A 14,729-nucleotide genomic window follows, 5' to 3' on the forward strand; every position below is an offset into this window, starting at 1 on the left:
GTCACCCTTGACACGATATCCATCTTTCACCGTGTCGAAATTTTATTCAGCTCGATGTTTTCCGTCGGAATTTTATTCAAACTTTGGTGTTCTTTCTCTTAACTGCGAAATGTTCAACAGTCAACACTCAAAGTACATTTACTCAATAGATTTTGACCTCACTTTCTAGGTGAGTCCTACCGCGTCGTACACAAAAAATCCACTCTGAGGGTTAGGTGTAGGCATAAACAGCCCTAAAAGTTGGGTCAGGCGAGAAGTGAGAACTCAAAAAGGAAATCCATGTCCCTCCCAGTTTCCATCCCCGGAAAGAAGAGACAATCCCAGTTTCCATCCCCGGAAAGAAGAGACACTTCAGACTTGGAAAGTCACCCTTGACACTATATCCATCTTTCACCGTGTCGAAATTTTATTCAGCTCGATGTTTTCCGTCGGAATTTTATTCAAACTTTGGTGTTCTTTCTCTTAACGCAATTTAGATGAAGGGAAAAGATTGCAAACTTTGAGGGAGGGAAAAACTTTAGCGTGAATTTCCCTTCCCATTTTTCTTCGACTTTCTAGAAAGTTGTTTTCGTACATGACGTATGCGTGTATTAAACCACATGGGAATGGCATTAGGGATGTCTCTTCGGATTACATGCGAGTACAAGTGTGCGTGTGGGGAGAGTTGAACAGAATTGGATTCGAAAATAATTCAATTATTGAAAGAAGAATGAAAGTGAAGGAAGGACTTTCATTGGCCGAGAAGTCATGGAGTCATTAATTACTAGTCGCGAGTTAGTCGGTTGTTTGGACTTTAGATAAGGCAAAATTTGCTAATATTATTATACCTTGAGTGCTCGTAGATTTGTAGAAGCTTCAACCATCCTTTAGGGCTGTTTGCTCCTAAACCTAAGCCTCTGAGTAGGCTTTTAGTGTATGGAGTTAATCCCCGGGCATTGGCTGACTGATTGGTCACAAACGTTGTTCCTAAAAATATATCTCTATAAATTTCATGAATCGACTTTAACTCACACCACCAACCTCTAAATCCGAATCCCACCACGCTAACCACACCACTGCGGTTGGTTTGGTGTATAAATAATTGCAACAATCAGACGCAGTCATATCCGAGCTACGCCATGTCTTATTAATCCCTAATAGATTTCCCGGGAGAGTTGAACAGAATTGGATTCAAAAATAATTCAATTATTGAAAATACCTAGAATGAAAGTGAAGGAAGGACTTTCATTGGCCGAGAAGTCATGGAGTCATTCATTACTAGTCGCGAGTTAGTCGGTTGTTTGGACTTTAGAAAAGGCAAAATTTGCTAATATTATTATACCTTGAGTGCTCGTAGATTTGTAAAAGCTTCACCCATCCTTTAGGGCTGTTTGCTCCTAAACCTAAGCCTCTGAGTAGGCTTATCCCCGGGGAGTTAATCCCTGGGCATTGGTTGACTGATTGGTCACAAACGTTGTTCCTAAAAATATTTCTCTATAAATTTCATGACTCGACTTTAACTCAAACCACCAACCTCCAAATCCGAATCCCACCACGCTAACCACACCACTGAGGTTGGTTCCTCCTTTTCCTTCTTCTTCTTCGTTGTTTTTTTTTTTTTCGTCTTCTTTCTTATCTCATCTTTCGAGTCATCCATAGATTTTTTTTTCAACTCTCTCCTACTCTTCCTCCCGTTTTACAAAGTCTTGTATAATTTTCCGGTCTGTGTATTTTTCGACAGTCTAACAATGACGAATTTTCCGCCCAATTTTCCTTTCGAAATTTATTTTCTTCGTTTTCGACCTATTTTGAACAAATTAAGGGAGAAAGCAGACGACTGCTTACTTTTGGTTTATTATTGCTCTAACCATTATTTACCATTGTCAAAAAATTAGAAATTATAAATAAAAAATATGGGCGTTTCGCCGTCTTCTTCTATTTTGTAGCAATGAAAGGATGATGTTTTAGGTTATTGTAGAAAAACATTTTGGTCTATTTTTTTTCTTTTTTTTTCCTCTTCTTCTTCTTCAAAAGTCCGGAGTACCTCCAGCTAACAAAATACTCACTTTTTTACATTCTATTTTTATTGCTCTCAACTTTCTCTCTCATCTAATTAAATACACGGGGAAGGGCGAAAAAATTTCAATTTGAAAAATAAAATAAAAGAGCTCCCATTAATTTAGCAGACGAGCTGAAACGTGCTTCATTTAAAGGCTAAATTTAGCAACAGCCTGTATGATGGTGTTAAAATGCTCACAAAGTTTATGCAGGGGAGTGAAAAGTTTGAGAAAATTAGAAAGAACAGAAATAGGATGGGAGAGGGTTTTCCTCATTTCAGGTGCTTTACTACAGACAGTAGGTCGTTCACGCAGAGGGGCTTTGCATGTAGACCTTAGTAAGAAATTTGGCGAAATTTTTCCATTATCGTTGCGTCTTTTGATCCTAGGCCTTTGGAATTTAATCTTTACTTGCGCGATCAAACCTTTGAAATCCGTATACAGGCCCATTTTTCTGAGTGGGTTCTACAGTTTACTGAAGTACTAGTACTACTACATTTTAACTACCTAAAATCTGAATTATATTTTGGTATGTAAATGCCACCTAAAATCGAAATTATTTATGTAAGATACCTACCTATGTAGTAGCTAAATACCTGATGCATGGGTTTTCTTTCAGCATACTTCCGATGTTGTGTTTCACGTTCTTTGTAAGGGTTCTATTGTTCCCTTTGTTGGTCCTTTTGTTTTTATTGTTTCCAGACCTTTCAGGTCGCCATCTTTACCTATTTTTGTTTACCAATCCCATTTTGTTGACAACTACAGTTCACTGAAGTACTAGTACTACTACATTTTAACTAACTATAAAATCTGAATTATATTTTGGTATGTAAATGCCACCTAAAATCGAAATTATTTAAGTTAGATACCTATGTAGTAGCTAAATACCTGATGCATGGGTTTTCTTTCAGCATACCTACTTCCGATGTTGTGTTTCACGTTCTTTGTTAGGGTGGTGTTGTTCCCATTGTTGGTCCTTTTGTTTTTATTGTTTCCAGACCTTTCAGGTCGCCATCTTTACCTATTTTTGTTTACCAATCCCATTTTGTTGACAAAAGATACCTATGTAGTAGCTAAATACCTGATGCATGGGTTTTCTTTCAGCATACTTCCGATGTTGTGTTTCACGTTCTTTGTTAGGGTGGTGTTGTTCCCTTTGTTGTTCCTTTTGTTTTTATTGTTTCCAGACCTTTCAGGTCGCCATCTTTACCTATTTTTGTTTACCAATCCCATTTTGTTGACAATGTTTTCCAATCCCATTTTGTTGTTCTCAATCGAAAATTTGATATAATGTTTTTCTTTTCCACGAGTTTGCTTGGTATTTTTCCGACCCCGTCAAATGCTATTAGGCTCTCGGATGTCAACTTTTTAGACAGTGGAATCAAGGCGGCTCGTAATGAAAAAAGCTGGGTCTTCTCTTATCTCTGGCCCTTTTTCCATTTCCATGAACAACTTTCATTTCACCTTCAATAATGTTATAACGAAATATCACGGTGGGGGGGGGGGGGGGGGAGTATATCTCTTGCCCTCGTAATAAAGGTAGATCAAGGATCGCAGGCAAAAGGTCAAAAGTCTATCGGTACAAATCCATGATCTCCGAGCTTTGAGATGCAGTGTAGTTTTGTGAGTTAGACACTTAAAGTTTGGTATGCCTTGTTCTCAAATATGATGAGAATACAACACAAAATTTTTGGTTGTTATCGGAGCATCCTTTTGATGTATTTTTACCTCTCTTTTGATGGTTTTCAGTTCTACTGGTTGAACGATTATTAAGAGTTAAAATAGAAAAAGTTATTTGAAATATGTATAATTCCCCAAGACTATAACCGAAACCCCCAATAATCTAATAGGCTAAGGAAAGTACTGAGATGTTCACAGAAGATTTTTCCTCTATCTATCATGGGTATTAGAATTTTCCCTAAAACAATTCGGAAGTACATCGGAATTCAGGGAGTCATTCCACAAGGAAAGGAAAGGGGGAGGGGTTGGAAGTTTTGCAAGCTTTTCAAAGTGCAACCTGCTCGAACGTTTCAGCCATTACAAACTATTGGATTTTTATTTGCGAACTTTTTTTTATGATGTATGTACATGGGTTTATATGTTTATAAGCCTGGGGGTCTTAAACTCGTATTTATGAACAAGAATGATCGTTCTTAGATCAGTCTCAAGTCAAAATTGACCAATCAAATGCCTTGAGACTATGCTTGGCACGAACTTAAGAGCCAGCATTTTGTTCATAAATATGGGTGTTAGTGGTAGATAAACAACTTGTTTGTTCCACATCATTGTTCTAGATTTCCAGAACTTATTTCTAAATTCTGTGTGATACCTAGTTGGTGAGAGAAGGCTTTACCATAACATAAAATGAGAGATTGACAGTATTGTCTCTATTGAACCTACCTATACAACATAGAACCAAAAAATGTTCTAACATTTTAATATCCATTTCGAATTTTCGTTGTAAGTTTATTATTTTCCTGATACCTACATCTTCAATATTTTGAAAGTTTGTTATTCCTAAAACTTTGTTATTTTTTTGTATCAAAATGAATGTATCATTTTGTTATTCTCTGGAGTAGGTTGGTACCTACTGTTCTCTGAAACGGTAGCACCACAATAACATTATTTAGATTTCCAATTTCTTCTTTGTCTTCATGATCACGTTTCTCATCAGAACTTTCAAGAACTTCGGTGTGAGGAAAAAAAAAATAGTTCTGGCTTCTCAGTTTCCAATTTTTCCAGGAAGACAGAGAGAAAAAAAACAACTTGGAATACAAAATCATAAAAGTTGTATGGGAAAAATTCAATTTCCCCGACAGAATAGGACGGTGATGAGTCAGGGAAAGTTGAAAGTTGCTTTCCTTTTTTCAATCAGAAGTTGTGAAGATGTTAATATGGAGATTGGATACAAATGGAGTGACAACGTGTCCTAGAGGAAATCAAAAATTTCCAAACAACGAATATTGAATATTGATATGTATTGAATATTGGAAAAAAATAAGAAATGCAATGTGGTGTGGAATATTGAAAGATCAAGAGATGGTGCTAGAACAAGGTGACAGATAACTGGAATGTACGAAATGGAAAAATATGAAGATGATGTTGAAAGTAGAATGGAAACAGAAACTAGAAACTGTAAGAGTGATACCTATTAGTATGTCAGAATAAATTTTGTGTCATACATATTATGAGTACCTATGGTATACATATGTAATTACCTATTTTTTATAAAGGTAGCTATACTTTTCTGATCGCACTGACTTCTAGGTTTTATGGAAGTACATTTGCAAGTACAAATCTAAAGGTCTCTAGCCTTTTCACTGAGGAAAAAACAGAAGATATTGAGAAAAAAATAAAGGAAATAACCGAGTCTCAAAAGTACCTAAACCTTGAAATAATAAAGCTTCAACAGAATCTTAAACACTAATAAAACATAGGTACCTACATAAATATGTACCTACTTATTGTAGGATACACAAAAGGGCCACTTTGGTGTAGGGGCAAACAGCCCTAAAGGTAGGTTGAGCTTATACGAATCTAATAAGTATTGTAGGTACCTATCTCCTAACTCCCACACTTATTACTTATTTACTTTTCCCCAGTTTTACAGCTTTCCTTCTTTTGCTGAAATTCGCCAAGAGAACAGAACGAGGGTTAGGTGTAGGGGCAAACAGCCCTAAAGATAGGTTGAGCTTATACGAATCTAAGTATTGTAGGTATGTCCTAACTCCCACACTTATTACTTATTTACTTTTCCCCAGTTTTACAGCTTTCCTTCTTTTGCTGAAATTCGCCAAGAGAACAGAACGTCAGGTGTGTTTTACGAGCTATATAATTCGCGATACTTGATATCCAGGTCGTCTACCTGGCAGATTTTATGGCGCTTTCCATACGTCAGAGATGGTGCTGTGCCAGGGGGAGTATAGGTATCTCTTGCCCTCGTAATAAAGAGAGATCGCAGGGAAAATGTCAAAGGTCTATCGGTGCAAACCTGAGATATCTGATCTCTGAGCTTTGAGATTTTGTGAGTTTAGAGACTTGAAATTTGGTATGTCTTTAATCCTCAAATATGACGATTATACAACACGATTTTTTTTAACAACATTGTGATGTATTTTCACCTCTTTTGGCGGTTTTCAGCTCTACTGGTTTTAAACGGTTACAGTTAAAAAGTTATATCTAGGAGTAGCTCCGCCAAAACTATATACCTGAAATCCTGAAACCCCCAATAATCTAATAGGCTAAGGAAAGTAGTGAGATGTTCACAGAAGATTTTTCCTCTATCTATCACATATGTATTAGAATTTTCCCTAAAACAATTCGGAAGTACATCGGAATTCAGGGAGTCATTCCACAAGGAAAGGAAAGGGGGAGGGGTTGGAAAATTTAGAAAGAAAATGATCAAGAATTTTCGAAAGAACGAAAAAATAATTTTCTAATTCAATTTGCCAATGAGATTAAAAATCTTTAATTCCATTAACTCTCTTCCAGCACATCATTCTTCTAGTTTTCTAATGGTAGGTACTTCTTTTCTTCTTTTTTCCTTATTTCTTAGTTCTTTTTTCCTTATATAGTTTTGCCTCATCGTAATAAAATGCTAGTAAAGTTTTCCTATTCGAATTCCTGTGGGGACGAGAAGAGAAAAAGAAGTTGGAACTTTTTTTGTCGTTAAATAAAGAGTCGTTGGTTTGACTCCAATGTGTGCCAAATGAAGGTTAACCTTCATTGTATGGATAACCTTCACCAGGTTATAGCTTTTTCTCCTATTTCGTAGATTCGTATAGCTTAACCCATTCCTTTTGCTCTTTCGGTATACTCGTACGTAGCAGACCTACAATACCTACATGTCATATTATTATAATCATATGTGTACAAAATGAAAATCGAATGTATGTACCTATAAGACTTGTTATGAAGACATAGGCCCGAGATCAGAAATATCATTCTTTAGGTTTTATTATTCGAATTCACTCGGGGGATGAAAATCATGCCCGTCACAAAGTATTCCAGTAGAAAGGACTTTAACAAAATGTAGTTGATATCAAGCAAAATGGCGAGGAAGAAAGAAGAATTTTTTTTTTAGGTAGGTACATACTTCTTCTACTATGTAGCAATGGTAGAGGTATCTAGAAACCGTTAAAATTAGGATATCGCAAAATTTCAGCACCTGCTTCCTCCACATGAAGAATATGGGCATATGTACCTCTTGGGGTCCTGTACGAGCCACTTTTGTGGGCTCTACAGATCACTGAAGTTAACCCCTGAAGTTGAATGGCAGGCGCGTGGCAAAGTAATGTAAATTTCACTGTCCCCTGCTCTGAACAAATCACAAGATAAACGCTGCTCAACTTTTTGACCAAGAAAATCTAATGGCTGATCTTTCCACTGAGAGTTAACTCAGTTAATCTTCTGCCTCTTTTCAAGGTTTCCTTTGACGTCCCGCATTTCATTTACACAGGTCAGTTTTTCTTAAACTCTGGATTATCTGAAAACTCTCTGTGGTAAGATCGTTCATTAAAGGGTTAACACCTTATGTCTCCAGGATTTCCTTAGAGCGTTCTGTTCAATAAATTTTCCTGACATTTGATCGCTCGCTTTTTCTTTTACGTATTCTGCTTCTCCTCTTTCTTTTTCTGCTTATCAAAACGGAGAAATCAGACAATCTAATGTGACACTTTATTTTTCCTCTGTCCCTTGGAAATTTCCTTTGTAACAAAAATAATGGGGTGGTGGTGTTTATAATATCCACCCAGCCTAGGTAGCTGGGAAGGTAGCGCGTATGTCTTGAAAGCTCTAGGTCACGGGTTCGATTCCCGCCTTGGGCGAATTTTGTCGTGAACATTGTTTAGTAAATAGATTAATTTATTGGAACGGCTGGCTTTTTCCTTCTTCTTTCTCTTCAAATTCGGAAAGATAAAAAAAAAGTTCTCCCCCAAAGCTGGTACCCACGGTGACAATATTGTTGGTTTGACTCCAATGTGTGCCAAGTGAAGGTTAACCTTCATTGTATGGATAACCTTCACCAGGTTATAGCTTTTTCTCCTATTTCGTAGATTCGTATAGCTTAACCCATTCCTTGGGGCTTGCCCCAACATTCCTTGGGGCTTGCCCCAACATCCAAGCAAACCTCAGAGTGGGCTTTTTGTGTATGGAATTAAGCTGATTTTCTCCTGTTTACTTTCTTTCATGAACTTTTTGAAATGGTACGTAGCGCACGTAGGTAGTTATTCGTAGATGTTATTCATCATTTCATGTAATACCACTTTATAAATCCCAATAGTCAGCTCCCATGGCGTAGTGGTCACTGCACTCGCCTTGCACGCGGGAGACCCGGCGGGGTCAAGAAATTTGTATCAAGCAAATGATTGACTCCGTGACTGGATGTTGCGGAGCCCACTTAGCCTCGTGAGGAAAATGAGTAGCTATGACATATAAATGCGCATAGCGACCGGTGCCAGCATGGTAGGTAAACATTGGATAATAATCTCAGCAACCATTAATCTTCTGACTTAAGATAAATGTGGTTCGGAAAATTATATGCAAATTTTATAATGAATAGAAGTTGCAAGATCCTTTTTCTCCCATTTTTCTTTCGCTCTCCATTTTTGCCTGCTCTTTCTCTCTCTCTCTCTCTCTCTCTCTCTCTCTCTCTCTCTCTCTCTTTCTCTCTCTAAAAAAAATCAAGACAAGCTATTTTAGAGGCAGTTGAGGGAAAAAGAAGCTAAATGGAAGTCCCAACTGATAAAGCGGAAGTAAAAATACATCGCGAACAATAAGACATGAGAGGGAATGATAAATTACAAACGATCTAAGCGAAGGAAAAAATAATTCCTCCTCTATCTGAGTTTATTACCTATCTTCTAAATTGTTGAATCAATTCAACAATGTTAATTCAAATCAACAACTAATGAACAAATAAATAAATTATTTAAATTAAGGATAGTCGACCAAACACGCGAACCCATAAAAGCTCTTACAGTTCCTTCCATTACAACTCATGAAATAATAATAAAAATAAAATACACACACGCATTATTGAACGATTTTGCAATTACTTTTGTCTGTAGTCCATTGCGAAAAGTAGGAGGTGGCGGGAGGGGAGAGAATTAGAGGGGTAGGGTAGGAGAAGGGAGAGGAGGAGAGGGGAGGAGGATAGAGAGACAGGAAGATTAGAAAGTGGGAGGAAATTAAGAAAGATGCAAAAGGAAATGAGACAGAGGAAAAACTAAGCTTCGTATAAAGTTTATTAATAGCATTAGCTGCTTTTGTTATTTACTGACAAAAAATGCAATTTACAAGTGTTACATGGTCTAATATGGAATGTTCTTTGAGTTTTACGGTGGACTTGACAAGCTACGAAAATCAACGAAAGGCACATATAATGTTGATACTTTCCCTGTCGCGTATAATATCTCTAGTAGCGCGGTCAAACTTTCTTGACTTGGCGGGGCGGAGCGCTACCGCGCTCCTTAATATGTCTCTCTCATGATTATGAAACGATTTTTCTTTTTCCCTTGTGTGAAATTTACATTTTGAAGAATAAATTTGTGATACGAGTTGATTACCAAAGTACTTACATACACTACAGATCAATCGTATTAGCTGCTTTCGTTATTTACTGACAAAAAATGCAATTTACAAGTGTTGCATGGTCTAATATGGAATGTTCTTTGAGTTTTACGGTGGGCTTGACAAGCTACGGAAATCAACGAAAGGCACATAGAATGTTGATATGTCTCTCTCTTGATTGTGAAACGATTTTTCCCTTTCCCTTGTGTGAAATTTACATTTTGAAGAATAAATTTGTGATACGAGTTGATTACCAAAGTACTTACATACACTACAGATCAATCGTCTGTCTTAAGAAAACCGCATAGGACATGTCTATTGAATGTGACTTCGCGACTGTTCTTAGGTGAAAATTCACCTAGGAGAAAACCATAGGAAGAAAAATCTGCAGGGTTTTCTATTTTATTGTTTTCCTCATTAATGTTTTGTGGGAACATAAAGAGTGGACAGCGTCCAATAGACACCCACTGTCAATCCCACCATAGATCCTGCTGAGTCCAATTTGTCTCTGAAGGAAATGATGGTCTTTACCTTCGAGGTTTTTCCTACCCACATCTTTATTCTCCTCCTTCTCCTCCTCCTCCTCCTCCTCCTCCTACTCTTCCTCTTCCTCCTCCTCCTTCTCCTCTTCCCCTTATTCTCTTTTCCCTCATCTCACTCAACCATTCATGTTTTATCATCTCCTTCTCTTTTTATAATCCATTTCCCACGTCTTGTTCTTATTCTCCTGCCTTAGTGGTGTAGTGGTCAAGACGCTCGGGGAAAAAAAGAGGGCGTGGGTTCAATCCCAGCGGAGGTGTTTTCAAATAAGAAGAAAGTGAAATTTTCCCACCGTGCCACCTTCGGGTAGTACAGACTCGTCAAACAAATGGGGGTTTTTGCTCCCAAAATAAAGTAAACCCGTTGTTCGAGAGTAAAAGATCAAAGAACAATGTGGTTTATTGAAATGACCCTAGTCCCGGAATCCCGAATAAACGACGAAATAAGTTACAGATCAAGAACTAAGAAGAAAGAAACTTCTAAACCTTTTGTTTCAAACTTCACTGAATTTCAAAGGCTGTCCAATAACAGTCCCCTGTCATTGAAAAAGATAGTCCACCGAAATTATTCATTCGCCAAGAAGAAAACGAATTTCAAATTCCTTTCTTTTTTTCTCGCAGACCGCAAAATCAATTCGAGCAGAAACAATCCTCCTTGGAGAGTTTTGTTTTTAATCTGCGGAAATTTCTGTTTTCATTTACAGCTCTTCGGTGCCATCCAGCTTCAATTTGTTCGAAACTCAAAAAGGGTTTCGAAACTTTCTATTTGTAAATCACTACTATATTTTCTAGTCTAAGTCTAACACAAAACAAAAGACAACGAAAACAAGAAAGGAATACAAATTACAATAATTAATGCATTTATAACACTAAAAACTGTCTCTCCGAAATTATTCATTCGCCAAGAAGAAAACGAATTTCAAATTCCTTTCTTTTTTCTCGCAGACCACAAAATCAATTCGAGCAGAAACAATCCTCCTTGGAGACTTGTGTTTTTAATCTGCGGAAATTTCTGTTTTCATTTGCAGCTCTTCGGTGCCATCCAGCATCCAGCTTCAATTTGTTCGAAACTCAAAAAGGGTTTCGAAACTTTCTATTTATTTTGTAAATCACTACTATATTTTCTAGTCTAACACAAAACAAAAGACAACGAAAACAAGAAAGGAATACAAATTACAATAATTAATGCATTTATAACACTAAAAACTGTCTCTTGTGCCATCCAGCTTCAATTTGTTCGAAACTCAAAAAGGGTTTCGAAACTTTCTATTTATTTTGTAAATCACTACTATATTTTCTAGTCTAACACAAAACAAAAGACAACGAAAACAAGAAAGGAATACAAATTACAATAATTAATGCATTTATAACACTAAAAACTGTCTCTTGTTGTAACGCTATCGCTGCGATTCCCTTTGTTTTGTGCAAATTTCTTTTCTTCTGCTTTGTTGAATTGTCTCAAAAATCTGTTTCTTCGTCTTTTATACAAGGAGCTCTAGTTCTATTTCTGGTAACCCAATTTTTGGTGACGTCTTTTTCCTTAGAAGTGGGGTTTTCACTGTGTTTGAAATTCAGTTTGTACCCTTTTGTTAGAATCGTGTTGACAAACTCAAGTGGAATTCGAGATTCTGCAGGGGAAAATTGTCATCGATTCTGTATTATTTATTCATGGACTTATCTTGTGTTCAAGGAGCTCTAGTTCTATTTCTGGTAACCCAATTTTTGGTGACGTCTTTTTCCTTAGAAGTGGGTTTTTCACTGTGTTTGAAATTCAGTTTGTACCCTTTTGTTAGAATTGTGTTGACAAACTCAAGTGGAATTCGAGATTCTGCAGGGGAAAATTGTCATCGATTCTGTATTATTTATTCATGGACTTATCTTGTGTAGACATAGACACCATTATTTGACTATAGGGTCCATTTGGACTGAGAATAATGGACCGGGTCCAAATGAGCTTGTCGCTTCGGGTGTAAGGCCTCAATAGTGGACGAAGGACTTCAAGAGTTTTGCAATCATTCTGAAAGGCCCCCTCCTAATGGTCATTCCCTTTTCTCAATGCTCTTCTTCTTCCTTTTCTTCTTCGTCTTCTTCTTCTTCCTTTTCTTCTTCTTCTTCTTCTTCTTCTTCATCTTTTCCTTTTCCCTCTTCTACTTCTTTTTTCTTCTTGTTCCTCTCCTTTTCCTTCTTCTTCTTATTATTATTGTTATTTACCACTGATGTATGTACATGGGTTTAAAAGGTACCTCTTTTCTTCTTCGTCTTCTTCTTTTTTCTTTTCTTCTTCTTCTTCTTCTTCTTCTTCTTCTTCTTCTTCATCTTTTCCTTTTCCCTCTTCTACTTCTTTTTTCTTCTTGTTCCTCTCCTTCTCCTTCTTCTTATTATTATTGTTATTGAACACTTTTTTTATTTTGAATATTTACAAAGGTATAGGTACAATAAGTATATATAAAACAATGAGATTAACAAAACAATAGAGGGAAAAAAATAACAAAATAATAGATTAATAACAAAAAAGAAATGAAATAAATGATAAAATAAACTATATACAAAATATTGTATACTGAGGGACGGTATTAAAGGCATTCTCTTCCATCCAACCTCTCTTCTTCTTCCTCTCCTTCTTCGTTTCCTCCTTATCCTTCCCTCAATCGCCTTCCTGATGAAGGGACACTTTGTTGTCTTATCCTTTATTCCTCTCTTTGTCACTCCTTTGTTCCTTCCTGTCCTATCTTCCGTTCTAAAACGTGTCGTTTCAGAACGGAAGGAATCGTTTTTATCTTGTGGGTTTCCTTTGTTTTTCCTCTGCATAATGTTTTCAAAATACTTTTGAATAGAGCAGCGCGTACTGGCATGTTACGTTGAAGGTCCGGCGTTTGACTCTCAGACAGGAAGACAAAATTTGCACCCCTGTAATATTATATTACCTATGTGTAATTTATTGTGGAATGTGAGCCTGCTCAAGGCAATGAAAGTGCTGATTGCATTTCCAGCAAAATGATAGCGTGTAAAAACCTATGTGCCAGCCTAGTTAGCTTAGTTGGTAGTGCGTCTGCCTTGTAAGCGCTAGGCCGCGGGTTTGATTCCCGCCCGGGGCGGATTTTATAATAGCGTGTAAAAACCTATGTACATTTATCTCAACCCTGATCTTCATCTATAAATTCTATGCTCTTTCAGTCGCTTATCCTACGTTATCGAATGACCTAGTCATGAACAAATCTACAAAAGTTAATTACAACTTTATATTTTGTGTCCTAGTATTGAACAAAGCAAAAGAAAAGTGCAATCAACATTTTGGAAAAATACCTACTAGAGATTTCGGAATTGCAATCATCCTGATTTCCCCGCAGACACAATCAGAAATCAGCAGAAAATACAATGAGTGTTCATAACGAGCGCGTGTTGGAAAGGTATTGTAAATTGCAATTAGTTATCATAGGGGACCAAGGCGAAGAAGAGAGTCATTATTTCTGAACGTAGAGTCGTACAATTTGGATTTTTTGACAAACCATGTTATTATGAAATATAGGTTTCTTTTGGTCCTCAAGGGAGACCATTAGAGGAATCAGTATTAGCTCAGAGAATAGTAGAAAGTAAAAATTAAATGAGACTAATGACTTCTTCCTAATAATTCCCTCATGTTTCCAAGTACTTATTGTCATTTTTCTAATGTTCGTTCTCGGAACGGCTGGCTTTCTCCCATCCTGTCTTCCTTCTCTCTTCGATTTCGGGACGATAAGACCATAGCAGTTACAGTTTCCTCTGTCAAACTCTTAAAAAAAAACCCTATATGTACATTTATTTCAACCCTGATCTTCATCTATGAATTCTGTGCTCTTTCAGTCGCTTATCCTACGTTATCGAATGACCTAGTCATGAACAAATACATATACAAAAGTTAATTACAACTTTATATTTTGTGTCCTAGTATTGAACAAAGCAAAAGAACAGTGCAATCAACATTTTGGAACAATATCTAGAGATTTCGGAATTGCAATCATCCTGATTTCCCCGCAGACACAATCAGAAATCAGCAGAAAATACAATGAGTGTTCATAACGAGCGCGTGTTGGAAAGGTATTGTAAATTGCAATTAGTTAGCATAGGGGACCAAGGCGAAGAAGAGAGTCATTATTTCTGAACGTAGAGTCGTACAATTGGATTTTTTGACAAACCATGTTATTATGATATATAGGTTTCTTTTGGTCCTCTAGGGAGACCATTAGAGGAATCAATATTAGCTCAGATAATAATAGAAAGTAAAAATTAAATGAGACTAATGACTTCTTCCTAATAATTCCCTCATGTTTCCAAGTAATTATTGTCATTTTTTCGTTCCTTATTTGAAAAAATCGACAATAATAATTATGATGATAATAATTTTATTTATGATAAATAAAATGGCTGTGTTCAGCTTTAATTGGAGGGTGCTACATCAATCAGCAAATTCTAAAAACGCTTTTGTTATACCCTTTAATAGGTAGGTAGGTATTTGAGGGTTTGGCAGAGTAATGAGTGGAGATTGGAGAGTAAAAGATACGAGTATTTAGGAAATAAAGTGGCAATTTTACAGCACCTGAATACCTAA

The 14,729-nt window shown here is 36.7% G+C and overlaps 1 protein-coding gene across 1 annotated transcript in view; it reads right to left on the reverse strand.

Moving 5' to 3' along the window:
• LOC103511354 (calcitonin gene-related peptide type 1 receptor-like) overlaps positions 1-14,729 on the reverse strand; it is a 126,533-nt gene that overhangs the window by 23,688 nt on the left and 88,116 nt on the right. The window lies entirely within an intron of this gene.

The sequence above is a fragment of the Diaphorina citri genome, unplaced genomic scaffold (assembly GCF_000475195.1).
Source record: "Diaphorina citri unplaced genomic scaffold, Diaci psyllid genome assembly version 1.1 scaffold705, whole genome shotgun sequence".
In the NCBI taxonomy this organism is placed as follows: domain Eukaryota; kingdom Metazoa; phylum Arthropoda; class Insecta; order Hemiptera; family Psyllidae; genus Diaphorina; species Diaphorina citri.